Below are 19394 nucleotides of genomic sequence, written 5' to 3' on the forward strand. Positions count from 1 at the left end.
TGTGATTCGATGATGTGTGTGTGTGTGTGTGTGTGGTGGGGTGACGGAGGCAGTGGTGGCCTGGGAGGTGTTAAAAGGTGGATGGAGGGGAGTGTTTGAAGTGGGACAGCAGGAGCAGGAAGAAGTGGGGAGAGGAAAGCTTTCACAATAGCTGAGTGAGTGGCCCCCTGGGACAGAGGCCACCAGCTTTCCTACTAAATTTCCATATCCGCTTTCAACACTAGGAAGTAAGTGGAGGCCTCCGTGGAGTGCCTCCCCCTGGATACTGGCTTCTCAAAGCATCCCCATGGCAGTTTAATTGTTGCTGTCTGGCTTGGTGGCCCATGATGCCCGGTGAAAAGGTATAGACTCTCAAGACCCAGGAAATTAAGCGGTTTGGATAAGCTAGCGTGTAGCCCGGCAGCTGCTGCCAGCTGGTCTAAAATCAGGTAGTGAGATGGGCTATCATTAGCCTGAGGTCTACCGTGCAGTCCCAGAAGGCAATATGATGGCGGGGAGACTGAGGGAAAGGCCCCGTTAATGCTGCAGCACTCCGCAGTCCAGAGGGCTTGGGGGCAGTTGTTCTGACAGCTGCTGAGGACTTCAGCCGCCTAAAAAGCCAATTGCTGCGGCCGGCCCTGTCTGGCCAACCTCTGTGGATTAAAGGACTTGCGTTGGTCTTTGAGGTCCCCTCTCCACCTGGATCCTCAGGCCAAGGCCCCACCTTTGGAAGGGATGGGAACCTCCCAAGATACTCTCCCGCCCTCTGCTATAACCTGTTTACGGGGTCTGTTTATTTGATTGTCCCAAAGGCTTGTTTTGAGCAAGTTGATGCCTTTAATTAAAAAGATGAGAGCTGCCCGGGTTGGGTAACTCAGTTGGTTGGAGCATTGTCCAGTGTGCCAGGGTTGTGAGTTCGATCCACATACTGGAATCAACCAGAGAGCATAACTAGGTGGAACAACAAATCGATATCTCTCTCTCTCTCTCTCTCTCTCTCTCTCTCTCTCAAATCAATCAATAAATAAAAATTCAAAACAAACGATGAGAGCTCATGAGTAGGTGAAAATATTTTTGACTCTTCACAAATATGTTTGAATTTCTTTTCTTGCATTTCACAGTAAGGGGTTCAGGCTGGTCAGCACATTTGTCTGTAAGATCACTACGAGCGTTTTCAGTAAGCTAACAGCTGGCTCTTCTGCACAGAATGATAAAAGGAACCCTAAGTCAAGAACTTGTTCCTTGTGCTTCTCTGTCAACAGATTTTTTTGCCAGCATCCAGGTGTCATTAGGACACATTCCTCATTTACCTTTCCGGCCAGAGGATTCCTAAATGTTTCATAATAGCGCCACAGCTGGAATGCAGCTGCTTCAGGGTGGAGCAAAAATAACTCCTCACGGTCGGCAGGGTGAGGGAGGGCAGGGAATCTTGGAGGGCTGGGAAAGTCCTTTCTAAAAGCCAGAAATGAGTGGGGCCTCTGGTGTGAAAACCTTCCAGGTGAGGGAAGGAAGGATAAGTTTTTGCCCACTGCGTAGATTCCAAAAATTCACTCGGGGGGTGGGGAGGCCAACTATTTTGAAATTGCCTTTAAAACAAACAGCACAAATGTTTAAATTGACCTGGGAAATGCTTGCTTTTTCCTTTCCCTACGATCCAAGTCTGTTCCCTTGAACATTAACCAACAGGAGAGTTTGTCCAAGCTTCTCTCCTCCCCCATCGCTCTCCTCTCTCTCTCTCTCTCTCTCTCTCTCTCTCTCTCTCTCTCTCGTTATCTTTGCTTCAGCAGAACTTTTGGAAGCTTTCCCAGGCTGGAGTATAGAATGTTTCCAGGAAAATGCATAAGGAGTGTCTGTGTTTTGAGTTTCTCTGGAGGGGGCTGGACATGTTTTTCAGAGAGACTGAGCTAAGGGCAGCCAGGTCTTGTGCAAGAGTCCAGCCAAGCAAAAAGGGCAGACGCTGCCGGAAAGATCTGTGCGCATCCAAAAAAACGCTGAACCGAAGGTGTGGTTTAGTTGGCCCGCCTGTTCTCAGCCTCTTTCAGCCTTTTATTCACGTGGCTACCTCAATGGCAGTCTGAGAGTGGAAGCACCCTCACCCCCTCCAAGAGATCCACTGAGAACAGCTGGGGGCCAGGGTTTGACCTTTATTCTCAAGTTAGCGGTGCTTGTAATTTCTGCCTAAAGAACACTCTCTGATGTAGATGAAGTGCAGGGAGTCAATACTCACCCAGCAGGAAGGCGCCCCGCCCAGGCGAGGAATGTAATGGGTAAAAGGTGTCCTGGAGATGTTGCTGCCAACCCCCGGCCCATGCCAGCGCTGCTCCACTTGGGCCCAGAAACACACACACAGCTGCATGCACACATGTATCAGAAACATCTGGACACAAAACCAGAAAGCGCCTACATGAGGCCTGAGGGCAGCGGGACTCGCAGGACCCCTCGCCGATGGAAGTGGCTCTCCAAAGCAAAGGCAGCTGGGGTTTCCCAGAAATACCCTCTTCTTCAGGCTGGTTCGTGGGAAAAGGAGGCAGAGGAGCTCCTAGGAAGGCTGCCCTGAGTGAGCGCCGAGCTGCCCCAGCCACTCTCCAGTGGGAAGCCTGCTTCCTCCTGGGCCCGTCCCCTGAGGAATGTAGTAGCACCCAGTAGATGCTAACGTTTAGGAATCATCTCAGAGTCAGTGTGTTTGTTCAGTATCTTGAGGACCCAAGACCTCCAGAGAGGAAGGACCGAGCAGGGGCCTGCTGTGCTGGAAACCAGAGGACACGGCGCCTGGCTCTCCTCCCGCCGTGCGTGCATTTGAAGACTATTTACCAGGAACACTGGAACTGGTCATGTAAAATCTCTTTTCCTTTCCGTCCAGGGAACACACATTGACTCCAGAAGGCACCTCCCCCACAGCAGGCTGGGAAGTTGCTTAACAGCCCAGGCTTTGGAATACTGATGCAACGATGACAAGCACAGCTAACATTCATTGGACACCCCTTCTGCACTTGGCATTGTGCTAAGTGTCTTAATGCGGCCTCTCCTCTAATCCACACCTAATGCACAAGGTTCGGTTATTGTCCCCATTTTATAGATAAAGAAACGAAGCTCAGAGAGGTTAAGAAACTGGTCCCAGGATACACAGCTGGTAAGTGACTGGAATTAGAATTCAGGGTTGCCTTACTAGAGCCCTCATCCGACGGGCCTGGGTTTGAATTCTAAGTCAGCTTCGTGTGACTATGTGACCCTTGCCAGCCTCCAGGCTTCTTGATCTGTTTTCCTAAGGTAAATACATCACATATTGGCAATTCCCTATAACTTAGCCTAAATCTTACACAAGATGTAAGACTGAAATAAGATAATGCATGCAGAGTACTTTGCTGAGCGTTTAGAATGTAGTAAGCACCCAGTAGATGCTAGCTTTTCATAATCATCTCAGCATCAATGTGTTTGTTCAGAATCATTAATCACTATTCATAGTCTCTGTGAATCTTCTTGAACCCTTGAAAGATCCCTCTCATCCCCATATGGGCACATCAGTCCCAAGTCGGCCACATTGCTGATGCTGGGGGAAATAACTTCTAATCCTTTCTTGGTGACTTAATTTATGCTGGAATCTACACATCTGGAGCACACATCTGTATCCGAGCCACCCATCCCTCCCTTTTGCACTGCCCACTCACATTCACTTGGGTTCATTAGGGGTTCCAAGTTTTCAAAATCATTCAAATCTGATCACTTTCCAGTCCTGCTTAAAAAGTCTTCCAGACGCTGAACAGAATCAAAACAAACCCCTTCACTGGGACACAAGACCCTTGGGAACTGCCTCCAACCCCTCTCTCTGCCTCTTCCTGCCCCTGGATTACTTGCTGACCACATGAAGCCCCTCTTTGTTCCCGGAATGCCACGTAAACCGTTAAGCCCATGCCTTTGCAGGCTCTCTTCTCCGCCTACGAGGGATGTTTCTCCTCTTCTCCTTTGAGCAAACTTGTATACATCTTTCAAAACCCAGCTCTGTTTTTACCTTTCCCATGAAACTGGCCTCCAGCATTTCTGTCTCTATACTCCATGGCAATCTGCATATGTCACGAAGAGTTGTAACTACATACCTTCCCTACTGGCAACTGGATGTGGTTCAAGGCTAGGGCTTACCTTCTATCCGCCACATCACCTAGAAGGCCTTAAGTAAATGTTAGTCAAAAGAAGGTGCCTGAATATAGATTTGTACAATGTAATTTTATTGGCAGTAAAATAGTATTTGAGTCTGTATGTATATTATTTATACCTTCCCTGTTCCAGCAAGAATTTGAGGTAGATGTGAATATAAGAATCTTTCTGCCGTAACCGGTTTGGCTCAGTGGATAGAGCGTCGGCCTGCAGACTGAAGGGTCCCGGGTTCAATTCCGGTCAGGGGCATGTACCTTGGTTGTGGGCACATCCCCAATGGGGGGTGTGTGGGAGGCAGCTGATCAATGTTTCTCTCTCATCAATGTTTCTAGCTCTCTATCCCTCTCCATTCCCCTTTGTGAAAAATCAATAAAAAATATTTTTTTTTTAAAAAAAGAACCTTTCTTACTCATAAGCAGATAGACAATAGTGCTTGGTACATCCCATAGTAGAAAGCCAGGGCCTTGGAGTCAAAGAGTTCTGGGTTCAAATCCTAACTTGGCGTCTGACTGTGACTTTAAGGCATTACTTCACTTCTCTTAGCCTCAGTTTTCCCATCTGTAAAATGCAGATAACAATAATTACCTCAGTGGGAGACTTTGTTGATTGCTATCCAATTGTCACTACTGCTTTCTTCCTTAGTGCTCTGAATTATTTTTCCAGAAGTCCATGTGCCTGGAGTGGGGAGGGAGAAATCCTGATCAGTGTAAACTTATCTTCATAAGTTTCCCTTGCTGGTGATTCATTCTGGGATAGATCTGTGACTCCGTTCTGGTCAATGAGATGCAGAGAGGGTGGTTTATGGCGTGTGTGTAGAGAGTTGTTCTAGGAAATAGTCTCCTGCTCTTAAAACATGAGAGAAACAACTGTCCTTCAGCAGCTGGATGTGATGTCTGAAGTGATGGCGGGGCCACAGCAGCCATTTTGCTGTGATGAGGACAACGACCTAGAGAATCAAGCCAACACCCTAAAGATGATAGAATGGAAACATGGCAAGAACCTGGGTCCTGGTAGCTCAGTTCAGCAGCTGGATTATCCTGCATTGGAGCCACCCACTTCTGGACTATTTCCTGCGATCCTCAATTCCTTCATTGTTCAGTGAGGGACCACGGGTTCAATCCAATGGAGCTGAGGTTGCTGCTGTTACTTGCAGCCAAAAGCATCCTGACAGATGAACCTCATCGGGTTGTTGTGATGACTAAATAAATTGCAAAGTCCCTAACAGTGCCTGGAACACAGCAGGCTCTTAAAGATTAAAGACTTTCCTGCTGGGACAATCTGAGGTGAATGCATGACTAACTCTTGGTGAGTGACCCAAAGAATGTGGCAGATAGTCATAAAGTCAAATTTAGAGCCGTTCAGAGGTGGGCGGGTGCTGGAATGACAACAAAGATGACGATGACAATAAAACTCAAACACTGCGTTAATAAGTGTCTGATGGAACTTCTCGAGGCCGTAACAAACGGTTCTCCTTTGTTCTTCTCGGGCCTTTTCTTCCCCGGGTCAGAGTGAAACCCTGTTAGACACAGCCTTTTCTAATTGTGGGCAGCCACACTTGCACAAGCGGGGTGGTCCCTGACTTCCCTGGGGCATGGAAGCCCTGCTACAGGATGAAGGCTAGAGTGTAATTTGTAGCTCCAGGAGGAGCCAAGATTTGGAAGTAGAACTCACATACCCACACAAAGTAAAACAGGGGCTGCAACTGACGGAAAAGCACAAAGCCTGTCCCTTCCCAGACCAGCCCCCGCAGACGTCTACAGCTCGGGAAGGCCTGCATTTGGAGGCCCTGGGCCCTGGCGGCCGCCTGGCTTTGGGGCCTGCTGACCAGGCCACAGAGCTCCCCTCCATGCCAGCCCCACGGCCCTTCTGACCCTGTTCCAGGAGAGCTCAGCCACACCAGCGTCTGCCAGACTCATGTCCGCCCAGTGCGTGGGCGGCCCTGGCAGCAGGGGATGGAACAGGGTTTGTGCGAGGACATTGTGGCCCCCGTAGCAGGGTTGTGAGAGAGGCGGTCTCACTTCCGGGCAAGCCAGGAGGGAAGCTGGAGGAGGTAAGGAGCAGAAGCTGCAGACTCAAGGCAGCCTTAGCCCCATTTCCAAGGCCCTCTTCACGTTAGAAGCCTGCTCCAGGCCGTGCACTTCCTGTATGTCTCGCCCCTGCCCAGCCAGGTTCAACATCCACATTCAATTCTGTCCACCAAATATTTATTGAGAATACTCTCTGCAAGGTGCTATATTCCTGCCAGCGACTGGGAGTGAGAGAGACACGAAGAAAAACAAGATTAGAGCAGAAAGGACCTCAAATTTCTTTCAGCCTCTATACCTACTCCCCACCCGCACCGCAAGGCCCAAGTATTTAAGAAATAAATAAAAATGTGAATCCAGGGCAGTTGAATCCAGGGCAGGGCTCTGTCTCCTCTGGCCAGAGACAGCCTCCATGGACAGAGTACGAAAAGCCGTGGTCTAGACCAGAGGAGAAACTGAGGCCCAGAGAAGTGAAGTGACCTCCATGAGGCACACCCCAGCCAGGTTCAAATTCAGGTGTCCGAGCACCTGGCCCAGTGCCTTATCCATTGCAGGGCCTACGCCTGGGCACTGTTTCAGAGATCAGCAGGGGAGTAGAGGGAAGTGGACCAGGAATAGAATCCATGTGCTACAGACTAGTTACAGAGAGCCAATGGTCTGACGCAGGAGAGAAACCTCCATCTGTGGAAGAGGCACAGGGCTGGGCTGGGGCAGGATGGGCAGGATTTGACAAGGAGCATGGCCAGGGAGTGGTGGGGAGTTGCGGGGGCGGGGGTGGGGGGGTGGGGGAGATAATTCAGGCCCTGGAGAAAATGATCTGCTAAAGCCCAGCCAGCATGGCTTAATGGTTGAATGTCGACCTATGAACCAGGAGGTCACTGTTCGATTCCCGGTCAAGGCACATGCCCAGGTTGCAGGCTCGACCTATAGAACAGTTTTCTCATTTGTAAATCTGTAATAGGGAAGTCTCTCTACCCTATCCCCTCAAACCAGAGGGGGTGTACAGGAAGCAGCCAATCAATGATTCTCTCTCATCATTGATGTTTCTATCCCTCTCTTCCTCTCTCTGAAACCAATAAAAACATATTAAGAAAGAAAAAAAAAGATCTGCTAAAGACTGAGGAAAGACCGTCAGCTCAGAGTCCTGGGTTCCAGCCCTGGCTCTGCCATCACAAGAAGTGACCTTGGGCCAGTGGTCTCCCTGAGTGGGTTTGTGTCCTTACCCGTAAAATGGCAGAAGGGTGGGCTAGAATGTTCTACGTGGGCTGTGATGTTCTAATGTTCTTCTATGATGCCTTCTCCCTCCCATAGGGCTGCCCTTCACCTCCCCACTGGCACCACCCAGGACACTTTCCAGGGGGCTGGCATTGACATCAGAAGGAAGTGTCCCTGGCACAGTACAAAGCTGGCAGCTCAAGGGGCCTGCCCAGAGTTTGGGGAGCAGTGACAAAGCACGAGGAGGCAGGAACCCGGCCAGAACTGGGGCAGGAGCCATTCCTCTTCTCAGAAGGGTTCATTCCAGTCCAGCCCAGGCCTCAGCCAGTTCTGCTCTACCCAGGCCCACCACGAGGGGGCAGGAAGGGGAGGCCTTGAGGATGGGGGTGACAAGCCACTTAATAGTTCCAAACCTCAGCACTCTCATTTTTAAAATGAGCTAAAAACAGTACCTTGGTGTTCTCCGTTGTGAAATGGATCATTTTAGCATCTCAGATGATGAAATGAGATAATGCTTGTCAGGTGCCTAGCACGTGCCTGGTGTAGAACCACTCAGTACATACGAGATCACATGCATTGCCAGAGGGCTGCCTGCTGGGGAAGACCGCACAATTTGAAGGCTCCTGACATTAAACAGGCTGGTTTGAGTAGGGCCCCTGTACGCCTAACACAGGCTCAATCACAGGAGGGGAGAACCGGGAACCGCGGCTGGGGAGGTTGGTGAGGCCACTCGAAAAATGTGCGCGCGCCCCCTGCTGGCTGGGAGAAAAGGTGCAGGCCTGCCGGCTGGGAGTTGGAGGACCCTGGGGGGATGCAGGGCATCCTTGTTAGCACAACCTGCTGTGGCCTGATAGCTTGACCCAATAGTCACATGGTGCCCACCAGGTGTCACCCACTTAGCAACGTGCCAGGCTCTGGGAGGGATGCAAAATGAGTGACAGCTCAGTTAGGTTTGGGGGCCAATTAGCTTTAGAGTCAACCAGGCACCAGCTCAAGCTCAGAGACCACCCCAGAAACTGTGTCTGTTACAGAAGCAAAGTTCCTTGCGTCTTGGACTTGTAGTGTGTGGAGTGACCTTGGGCAGGGCATGGGATGCCTCTGAGCTTCAGCTTTCTCGTCTGTAATAGGGAAGTCTTCTCTACCCCACCCCTCAAACCAGAGGGTAGAAACCCTGGGTGTGGGGCCTCCAGGACTCTGTCACTTGGGAGGAGGTGAAAGTCACCACCAACAGCCGTGTTGTTGCAAGAGAAACCTTATCACTTTGAACCGGGCTGTCACTTGTTGGTTCTTTGGAAGAGTCCCTGTCATGCTCCTGTGGCTTGCCAGGCTCCCCAGGTTCCCCCACCCACCAGATACCCTGCAGACCTGGGCTCAGGCCTTCCTACTCCTAAAGAAGGTGAGAAAGTGAGTCACGTAGTTACCTGGTAGAAGGTGGGTTCCAGGCAGAGGAAATGACAGATGCCAGGGCCTCCGAGGCAGGAACATATCTGGTGACAGAGAGGCTGTCCTGGAGAAAACAAGGGAGAGGAACAGGACGTGTTGTTAGGGAGGGCATGGGGCGGGGCAGGCGGTGTCGGGCCTCGGGCCATTGGGAGGACACTGGTGTGCGTTGATTCTGAGTGAAACCGGAGGCAGGGCAGGTTGTGAGCAGATGAGTGATGTCATCTGTCCTGCATTGGAACAGGTTCATTCTGTTGTGGATTAAGGGTTGGAGAGCAGGGGGTCAGGGCTATTGGAGGGACGCAGGCAAAGGGGCCAGGGTGGTGGTGGCCAAGTGAGTGAGAAGGGACCTACTTCTCAATGTGCTCTGAAGGGAGGGCAGCTGGGGTGAGCTGCATGAGAAACCATCCATTCTGATTTCTATAAATATTTCTCTTGCATATTTTATTATGCGTCCCTAAGGTACATAGGGAAAGGACTAGTGTCCACACGCCCACGCACTGTGGACACAGCAAGGAACTAGAGTGCCCGCCGCAAGGCCCCACCCAGCTCCTAAGGTGATGACCCTCACCTCCACAGTGGGAATGGTGTGAGGACAATATGTGAACTCTGGGGACTAGATAAAAAGAAGATACTTTTATTATTTTTAAAATATATATTTTTATTGATTTCAGAGAGGAAGGGAGAGGGAGATAGAAACATCAATGAAGAGATGGAATCAGTGATCGGCTGCCTCCTGCACACCCCACACTGGGGATGGAGCCTGCAACCCGGGCATATGCCCTGACCAGGAATCGAACTGTGACCTCCTGTTCATAGGTTGACGCTCAACCACTGAGCCATGCCAGCTAGGCAAGAAGCAACTTTTATTCATGAAATATGGTCAAGGGTCCCCCATGCCCTTTTTTTCCACCAAGACATATCATTTTAACCCTCTTCTGAAAGTTCAGCAATTAGCACCTGTCTTGTAAACAGGACATGGCAAAGCCCTATTTAGAGAAATGTGGTGGGAAGAGTTTAATCAGGGTAGGCTTCCTGGAGGAGGAGTTTGACTGATTTCCTCTCTTTTCAGGTGAAACCAAGGCTTGGTGACATTAAATAACTTGCCTGAGGTCACAAAGCGAGAAACTGGCAGAGAAGCGCTTGTGTCAATGCTGGTTTGGCTCAGAAGCTACTGCTCTTAGCCAGGGTGCTGCCATGGTGACCGGCCTTTCCCATTAGAGGAGAATGATGGCCATTCATGGGAGCGCCTGGGACAAGATGATCTGAATGGCCGTCACTCGGTCAGGGTGGAGCACGGGCACCGGAACCTTGGCACTGCCTTGCCAATAATCACAGATTCCCAGTGTGAGGAGGCGAGGTGTGCCAGGCCCTGCGCCCAGAGTTTTAGATGCACCATTTCATTTAACCTTCGTTTTGCAGATCAGGAAACTGAGGCCTGACAAGGTTACTATTCTCACCTGTGAGTGTCAGAACTGAGACAAGAACCCAAGGGTTCCAGTCATGTATTGTTGGATAACGATGAACTCGAAAAGTTAGTGCTTAAAACGACAACTTATTATTTCTCATGATTCTGTGAGTCGGCATTTGGGCATGGCTCAGCTGGTTGGTTTTTCCGCTCCATGTGGCGTTAGCTGGGGTCATTCGCTTGGCTGCACTGAGCTGGTGGCTGGGTTGGAAGGGAAGGGCCAAGAAGGCTCTGTTCCCAGGCCTGGCGCCCCAGGGTCCCTCTGCATGGCCTCCCGGGGCCAGCATGGTGGCTTCAGGGAGCTGGATGTCTTACCTGGCAGCTGGCTTTTGAAGGAATAAAAGCAGAGCTACCAGGCTTCTGCGGAGCTCGAGGTGGAGTTGGCACAGTGTCACCTCCACCGAATTCTACTGGTCAAGGAAGTCACATGCCGAGGAGGAGGGAATAGATCTCTCCTCTTGGTGGGTGCAGCCGCTCATACCGGGATGCGTGATGTTCATGGCCACCCATAGTGGGAGACTGACTACCACCCCAGCCTCCTCCCTGCCAGCCTCTCTCCCAGACCCTGGGCCTAACCCCAGGAAGCCCTCATCTCCGCGGACCCACTAAAGCTGCCTAGGCCCCCACCAGAGGGGTGTGCCTATGCGTTGTCTTACCTGGTCCTCCTGCCCAAGGACTTCTTCATGCTCTGTGCCTGGCTTCGCAAGAATTCACCTTCCCTGGTTTCTTCCAGGGCAGGCACCATTTTTTCCGGCTTCCTGTGGCTGCATCACCTGAGTTAGCCTGACGTGTTCTGTCCTCGGGACCCTGAAAGAACCTGGTACATGGCTCACAGGTAGTCAGCCACCTGAACAAGACCGTATTGGATTCACCTTCGCAGGCCCAGCATCAGCACCGGGTCTTCTAGAGAAGCTCGGTAAACAGGGCCTGCTGGCACCTGCGTTCACAGGCTTGGGCCTTGAACAAAGGAAGAGTCTTACTTCTCCAGGACCAGCAGCCTCATCACCTGGGAATACGGTTAGGAATACGGGCCCTCCCTCCTTACGCACCCTGACCAGGGCCCAGGGCCGGGGATGGAGCCTGAAACCGAGGTATGTGCCCTTGACTGGAATCGAACCCAGGACCTTTCAGTCCATGGGCCGATGATCCATCCACCGAGTAAACCGGCCAGGGCCAGAATTTGTAAGTTCACAAATACCCAGGTGATTCTCATGCGAGACAACGGAGGTCCTCAAGGTAAAGAAACAGGAGCAGGGTGGGAAGACAGGTGCCAGTGAGTCCCCCTGGGAAGATAAGGCATGGGTCTCAACCCTGGCTGATGGTTAGAATCACCTGTGGTGCTTTTAAAAAATCCCGATGCCCTGTGTGCGCCCAGATCAATAAGATCCAGGTCTCTGGAAGTCGGGCCCGGGATCAGGATCTTAAAAGCTCCTCGGGTGAGTTCACCGTGCAGTGGGTTGAGAGCCGCCGGCTCAGTGTTTTAGTTCGTACAGTGCAGTCTGTGGGCCATCGGAACCACATCACTTGGGGGCATGGATTAAAGATGCAGAGTCCTGGACCACACACCATATTGTGAGTCTACATCTCCTGGGGTGGGGCCCGGAACCCACATTTTTTAACCTTCTCTCTAGGTGATTTAAACGGCACTGAAGTTAGAGACTGTGGAGTTCAGGACCCTGAATAAGCAATGACAATGGCAATGATGTTTCTAAATGAGAAAATGTAGGGAAGCAAACACGAAACCAACAAACCTCCATACTCCTCCTGCCTAGAGAGCATCAGGGGCCCCTCTTGGCACCCCCTCTGGAGCAGGAAGGAGCCCCCCTGCCCCCCGCCCCCAGAGAAGCTGCCCAGGGCAGGGTCGGCGGTGGACTGGGCTGTGCTCTGCTGCAGGGTGGAGCCTGTCATCTGGCCCGGACAGAATTATTGCCTCAAATTACATGGTTGATTATCAATTACTTGTGTCTGTATGAGAGCATGTGTGCGTGTGTGCATAAGTGTCTTTGCAAATCATTAAGGGCCGTAATTCTGGATTATCGTTGATTAACGAGAGGGAGACCTGGTACCTCCAGCAGCCGGGATGGCAGCCCCGCAATTATGTCCCAGCTGATCCGTAATTGGCGCATCACAAGATGATCTCTCCCTCTCGGCTGCCTCCTCCCAGCCTCTCCTGCGGCTCTGCAATTAGCGCCATGGCTCATTCCCTCCCAGCCTGGGCTGAGCTCAGAGACCTGCTTTCTGGCAAGCGGGTGCCGTGGGGCTGGCTTTGAAGCCCCCCACCCCAACATGGGGCGGCGGCGGTGGCCTGTGGGGTGGCGGGAGAGGCTCAGCGGCGGGGTGTGGAGCCGGCAGGCGCTCACGCTTGCCGAGAACCGGTGCTGCCCATGACAGTCTTACCAGTATTCCTCCCAGCAAGCCCCCGAGCCATTCTCCAACCTCCTGCCCCTCCCTCACTGCATGGATGGGGAAACTGAGACCCGGAGAAGGAAAGTGGCAAATCAAGGAAAAAAAATCCAAAAACAACAATTCAGAACAGCATGGCCACCTAAGTCCAACCCCACAGAGCCAGGAAGGAGCAAAGACGTGGGCGTCCCTACCCCATCACTCCCATCCTGGGGGAGCTGTTCATATCACCGCTGGGGGTCTTCGTTTCCCTGAGCAACACAGGCTTTTGTCCTGCAGAGATGACAGCTCCATACACCCAGCTCCCCAGGTCAGGAGGACCAGCACTGCGGGACGTTGGTGTTAGCTCAAGGCAGCGGCCCCGCCCCCTGCATTAGGGCCACGGCCGCCTACCTGTTCTTCCCACTGCACCTGGAGCCCCCAGGGTCTGTCACACCGAGACAGAGGATCCTTATACGCCCTGTTTCACTCCCAGCAAAGCCTCTGAGTGTCTTTGGCATGTCCTCACTCACTCATTCATTCACACAGGAACTATTTGTTGAGCACCTACTGTGTATAAGGCACTGTGTTAGGCACAATGGGAAACCAAACAGACACAGGCTTACTCCCTCTGCACCGTGTCACTCGAGGTGACCCTCAGGATAAAGTTTGGGTCCCCAGTCTCTTTTCTTGCTCCACCCACCTGCCCTCTCTACCCCACACAGACCCCTCCCTTCCTTGGCCCAGTCGGGTCCCTCTGCCTGGAACCCCATTCCCTCCTCCCATCGTCTTTCTCCTGGGGCACACAACCTGGGGGGAGGCAGTGACGCTTGTGCTCATATTGGGGATCAATTCCTGAGAAAGGGGTCTGTCCTCAGCGGGGACCAGCCATCACAGAAGCACAAACTTTAGGGCTGGCTTTACGGGGGGCGGGGGGTGGGGTGAGAAAACGGGGGAAGCAGGGCTGTTCTGGAAACCTGCCCCATAAAGGACTCCCGTGGCTGCAGAGCCACCAGGCCGTTTGTTGGTGAGCCTTGCAGCTGTCTTGGCCATTTTCATTTTTATCTACTTAGGGTGGTCAGCAGGTCATGGCAAGCGGGAGACGCAATGCTAATGACTGGCTGCACGTGGCGGCCATTCAGGAAAAAGCTGCAATGTTCTCTCTGCCACATTAATCAGAAAAACACATCAAGAGCTGTTGTGTGGAGACAGCTTTCCTCCCGGTACCTGCCCTGCATACTAATCACCAGCCCCGCTGGCGGTGAGTCAGCTCCGTGCCAGGCGGGCAGGGAGGGAAGGCCAGAAACGCCGGCTCCTCGCGTGTGGGGAGCAGCCAGAGGGGCGGGAGCCGGCCCCCACCCACAAAATGCACGCTGCCCGAGACCCTGACCGTCACTGAGTCCCAGGCAGGTGGAGATGGCAAATTCTGAAAGAGTCGTCCAAGTGCAAACGCTGGCCCACGTCCTCGGGTCTAAGTCCTCCCCACGGCTACCAGAGGGAACTCTCCGGAAGTCGATCCCTGGATAGAGTCTGGCTAAAGAGCGGCCTCTATGCCAGGCCCTTTGATAACAATAAGGCAGAACCTTAGTGCTGAACACGCGGCAGGCACACCTGTGAGCAGGTGAGGGCAGAGCTTGCACCAGCGGCTCTCAGAGCGTGGGCCCTGGCCCTGCAGCATGAGCGTCACCAGGAACTTGTTAGAAATGCCAAGTCATGGGCCTCACCCCGCACCTGTGAACCAGGAACTCTGGGGGTGAGGCTGAGAAATCTGTGTGTGAACACGCTTTCCAGGGGGTCCTGACCATGCTCATGTTTGGGAACCACTGGCCTATGCAAAGGCCCCGAGGTGGGCAGGAGCAGGCACGTTGGAGCAACTGGAGGGAGGCCTACAGGTGGGGTGGGAGAGGGGGAAACAGTGGCCTCGATGAGCTGGACAGGGGTTGGCTTACCTTGGCCTTGGAGGCGTCCTAAGCATTTCAGCCCTGCATCACTGCCCATCACCAGGGAGCCCAGCCGGAGGGCTCCTCTGCCCTGGGGACCCTGGAGGAGTAGCAGGTCACCGGAGTGTCCAGGGTGGCCGAAGCGAGAGGAGGTGAGTGGCCACATCAGATGGCTTCCAGAGGCCCCTGGTCACCCGATCTTGCCAATGTGTGAGCTGCAGGAAGCACCGGTCAGACGATGAGTCCTGCTGCTGGGGAAGTGCTTTAGTCCTCAACATGGGAAAGAACTTAGGAGGAAAGCCCCTCCTTATGGTCCTCAGGAGGCACGGGGCCCCTGTGAGCAAAGGAGACTGCACGGCTACCCTCGTCAGGAAGCAACCCTGCACACACTCATACCTGGAGGACCCCGGGCAGCTGAGCCCGGAGGAGCCGGATGTGGTCGCAGCTGTTTGCAGGAGGTGTTAGCCCAGAAATAGATCAAACACCCCGCCACCCCTGGACTCAGAGACATTTATGGAGTCCCTACTATGTGCTGGACACTGTGCGAGCCCTTTCACGTCTGCTAGCTCTCAGGGAGGGCTCCCAGGTCTGAGGGTTCTTTCTGTCATTCCGTCCGCAAATACATAGGGATTGTTTGTTCTGGCCTGGGCATCGGGACACGGTGCCGAGCAGGACATATATGGTCTCACCCTCAGAGCAGCATGGTGGGGAAACAGGCAAATACAAATGATCCAGAAAAGGTGATTTTAGGGCCAACCATGAGGATTTGGGGTGGTATTTTTATTAAGAAACACTATTTCTTTAAGAGTCCTTAGCAGGGAGAAAGAAACCAAGAGAAAAGACAGTCTGCTAGAGCTGCTCACACTGGCGTTGCCCACAGTTACTATTGAACATCATCGTAGGACCTGGCAGTGGTTGAGCTCATCAGTGCCTCAGGCCCTTTGCATCTCCTTAAGGATAGGCTGCCCAGTGTCCACTGTCTACCCAGCCCCGGCTGCCCCCACTCCATGGGGCTTTTTCACAAGAGGCTCAGGGAATTCCTGCATCTGCCAAGAGACACCTGCTGTCTTCCCTCCTGGCATGGCGTCCTGCAAACCTGACAATGAGGATTGGAGGCCACGGGCTCTGGGGAAAGGTGGGGAGCTTTTTAAAAACATGTCCCTGTTGTTTCCCTCGCTGATCTCCCCCTCCCCTCCACCCCCAGCTGGCATATGAACTTGTTCTTCCTTTCTAAGACTCTGAGAAAAGGCACCATCTGGCAGTTTCATCAGGCCCATGGCCCGTTTCCACCCAGCCCACTCTGCTTTCCTCCCAGCCCCGGGTCTGCAGAGCGATCCAGCTTTCGCGGGGCACGTGCAGAAGGAGAGAGGCAACAGTAACGGCGGAGACGTGCAGAGCGCTCGCTGCTGGCCCGGAGCGCTTCTGGTTCTGGTTCTGCAGGTGTCGGGATGCTTGCAACAGCCCCGGGCGGGGGGCCGGGGTGGACCGCTATCACCACCCCCATTTTACAGAGGGAGGAACTGACATGTGGAGACGATCAGAGACATTCTCATGCTCACGTGGCTAGTGATGGCAGACTGGGACCTGAGCCACAGGAAGCATCAGACTTCGCTGATTCGTACATGGAAAACCCAATCTTGGCTAAAAGATGTGGGAAGCAGGGGAAGAGAGTTTAGAAAAAGGGATCTCGCCCACCTGGCCGGGAGAGAGGGATGCCAGAGAAAAGGCCAATAAATCCACGAGGAGGGGCAGACCTGGCTGACCGGGCTCTGAGCTCGATGAACAGCAGAGCCAGGGAGCCCCCCAGGACTGGAAAGCCAGGGGCCCCCATGCGGAGCTGGCCAGGGAGCGGCTGGGAGCCTGCAGGAGACCTGGAGACAGGTCTTCCTCCTGAGAGCAGAGCCCCTGGTTCCTTGCCCAGCTTAAGTCCTCACCGCTGGCCCCTCCCTCACTGTGTTCTCTGCTCTCTGAGCGTGAGTGATGGGCTGAAGCCGGTAAGTGGTGAGGCTGCGCCTGAGGTGGTGGGAGTGAGCCTCCTTTGGAGCAGAGGGACCTGGGCACGAATCACAGCTCTGTGGGCTGTGGCCAAGTCACCCCCGCACCCCATGTCTGTGTTCTCATCTATAGGACTGCTCCCCTCATGTTAAGAAATGTGAATGAGCTTGGTGTCAAGAACCCAGGTGTAGAGTATGTGATTGTCTAGCCCAAGCATGTCAAACTCTCGGCCCACAACGAATATTTTTGTGGCCCAGCCAATATAACCGTATGTAAGAAACGTTTTAATAAAAATTTCATAACTTAATTTTTACAATATCCGGTTATACATAATTATTAATAACGAACTACAATGTTCACTAATGACTGATTACTATCATCGTGTTGCATTCATTTCCCTTACTCACCTTACGCACAGGGGCACCATTTCTCTCCACTAATACTAGCAGCGAATATTTTAGCAACCGATGGCCACGTCATTGGTCTTGGCCTGACTTGTTTGGTGTGTGCAACAGGAAATATTTCGCTTTCGGAGAACAAGAAAAATAGGTTTATGTGCGTTATGCTTATTAATTTGTGCAGTTATTCAGTGTCTGGTAAGTTAATGTTTAAGAAAACAATATTAACTTTTATTAAAATGTTCTATTATTTTATGTTAACAATGACTCATTTATTTCAGCCCTTTGTATCCAGCATGTCTCTATCGAAGTAAACCTACGTTTCTATAAAAATTGAAGCTTTTGGTTTTTTGCGGCCCACATAAACTTAAACTTGTTTATTTGGCCCGTGTTAGCCTTTGAGTTTGACATGCTTGGTCTAGCCATTATACTGTACACCTGAAACCAATAATGTTACATGTAAAATGTAATTGAAAAAAATTTTAGATTAGGAACATGTTAAAAAGGAAAAACAAAACAAACCAAAAAAAAAAAAATAGAACCCAGGTAGGCTCCTGGCACATAAGAGGTGTGTGGCCCAGGTGTCCTGCCCTCAATCCTTGTTCTTCCTTCCAGAACAAGGAAGGAGGAAGCGAAGGCTCCCACGGCGACTGGGGCTGGGCCTAAAGGGGCCAGGCAGACACCCACGCCTCCAGGACACAGGGCTTCCTCCTCAGAGCAGAGCCCCACGGGCCACAGCCCCTGCCCAGGCCGCTAGGAGGAGGTGGGCAGTGCCAGGCCAGGCAGAGAGTGGAGGGGCCCTGACTCCCTGGGCAGCAAGTCGCTTGGATCCAGAGGCCAGTGTGGGGGCTGTGCCCTAGCCGGGCAGGCAGAGAACTCCCCAGCATCCCTGTGTGGGCAGCAGCCAGAGGCAAAGCTGTTCCTCCCCCCTGGCCACCATCCCCTGGGGCGGGGGGTGGGGGGGGGGTCAGCTGGCAGTGGGGGGTCCCCTAGAGAAAGGAGCTTTACTCCACACAGCCCCGCCCTCCAGTCCCTGGGCCTTGCTGGGTCCTTCCCGCCACCTCCCCCTGCTGCAGACCCACGTGGGAGGGGCCGCTCCCCGCAGGCTGTGTCCACCGTGTCTCCCCGACAGCTCAGACAGCTCACCACCGCGGCGCGGGACTCGGGCCACAAGTCCAGGACGGAGTGTGGGCTGTTCCTGGCCCCTCCATTGTCACAGGAGCCGTTTGATGTGGGTGCAGGCAGCGACCCTGCTCAGGGTTTCCCCTTCAAGAGAAGAAACGGAGGGACTCGGGAGGGGCCCATTGTCCCGAGAAGTAGGGCACGGAGCGGAGCGGGAGTTTGGAGGCGGCTGTGAGAGGGCAGCAAGAAGGAAGGAGGGCAGCTTCCTTTTCTTTCTTTTTTTTAACACTCGTTTTTTTCTCTCCACAAAAAAAAATGTGAACACAGAGGTAAAGAGAGAAAAAGTGAAAAGGTCCTTTTATTCCCAGGTGTGACCCATGTCACTGCTTCCCCAGCAGTGACCTATATTAGTAGTTGGCTGTGTATCATATATCACCCTGACTTTTTCTGGGCATTTACACACACGCGCACACGCGCACACGCACACACACACATACATGCACACACACACACATACATACACACACATACATGCACACGCACACGCACTCACGTGTGTGATGCCAGGATCTCTGCTTGTCTTTGCTCTTACATAAATGGGATTGTGCTGACCATATGGCTCTGCAATGTTTTCTCTGGAAATGCACATTCCGGACATAACAATGACATACAGGAGCACCCCTGTTAGCTTTTGCTTTTTTAAACGTCTGCATAATATTGCACGTGTGGGTGTAACATGGTCCCCGTTACCCACCCAATCCCGGGAGCGTGGGCCAAAAGGCTTCTGAATGTGGGTGGCATCCCAGCTCTGCCAGTTCCAACGGGATGCCATCCACGTTCAGACAGTGGCAGTGCCTTCTCCCCAGGGACAGATAAGGCATCGCCAAGCTTTCTTATCCGTCCTTGCAAACAATTCTGAAGCCAGCGCCCTCGCCCAGCCTCCTGGTGTACACGCGTGAGTCATTCTCTAGGCGTGGATGCCCCGAGGTGGCGCAGGTGGGCAGGGACCCTGCCATGGTGTGGGAGGGCGGCTTGGGGCCTCCTGCACCCGCTCGGCCGCATCAGTCCCCCTAGCCCACATCCATCAAGTGGCAGTTGGCTGGGCTGGCTGCTTCCAGGAAATCAATTGCAAAGACTGGCGGTCGTCAGTGCTTGCGCCCTGGAGGCCATCCAGGGAGTAGATTAAATTGTAGGAGAAAAATCGTACTGGGCCCGAGACCACTCATAACGGAGACTCCTCGGTGACCGCTCTGGAGAAGTGAAGAGAACAAAGGTAGACACA

At 52.8% G+C, this 19394-nt stretch overlaps 2 long non-coding RNA genes across 4 annotated transcripts in view; both read left to right on the forward strand.

Moving 5' to 3' along the window:
• The window catches only part of LOC111825593, a 36087-nt gene that overhangs the window by 14625 nt on the left and 2068 nt on the right, over positions 1–19394 (forward strand). The window lies entirely within an intron of this gene.
• LOC111825595 lies at positions 2846–12230 on the forward strand. Its single transcript, XR_002828790.1, has 2 exons — positions 2846–3109; positions 9880–12230. It is a non-coding gene; the product is annotated as an uncharacterized LOC111825595 (long non-coding RNA).

The sequence above is a fragment of the Myotis lucifugus genome, unplaced genomic scaffold (assembly GCF_000147115.1).
Source record: "Myotis lucifugus unplaced genomic scaffold, Myoluc2.0 scaffold_34, whole genome shotgun sequence".
NCBI lineage: Eukaryota > Metazoa > Chordata > Mammalia > Chiroptera > Vespertilionidae > Myotis > Myotis lucifugus.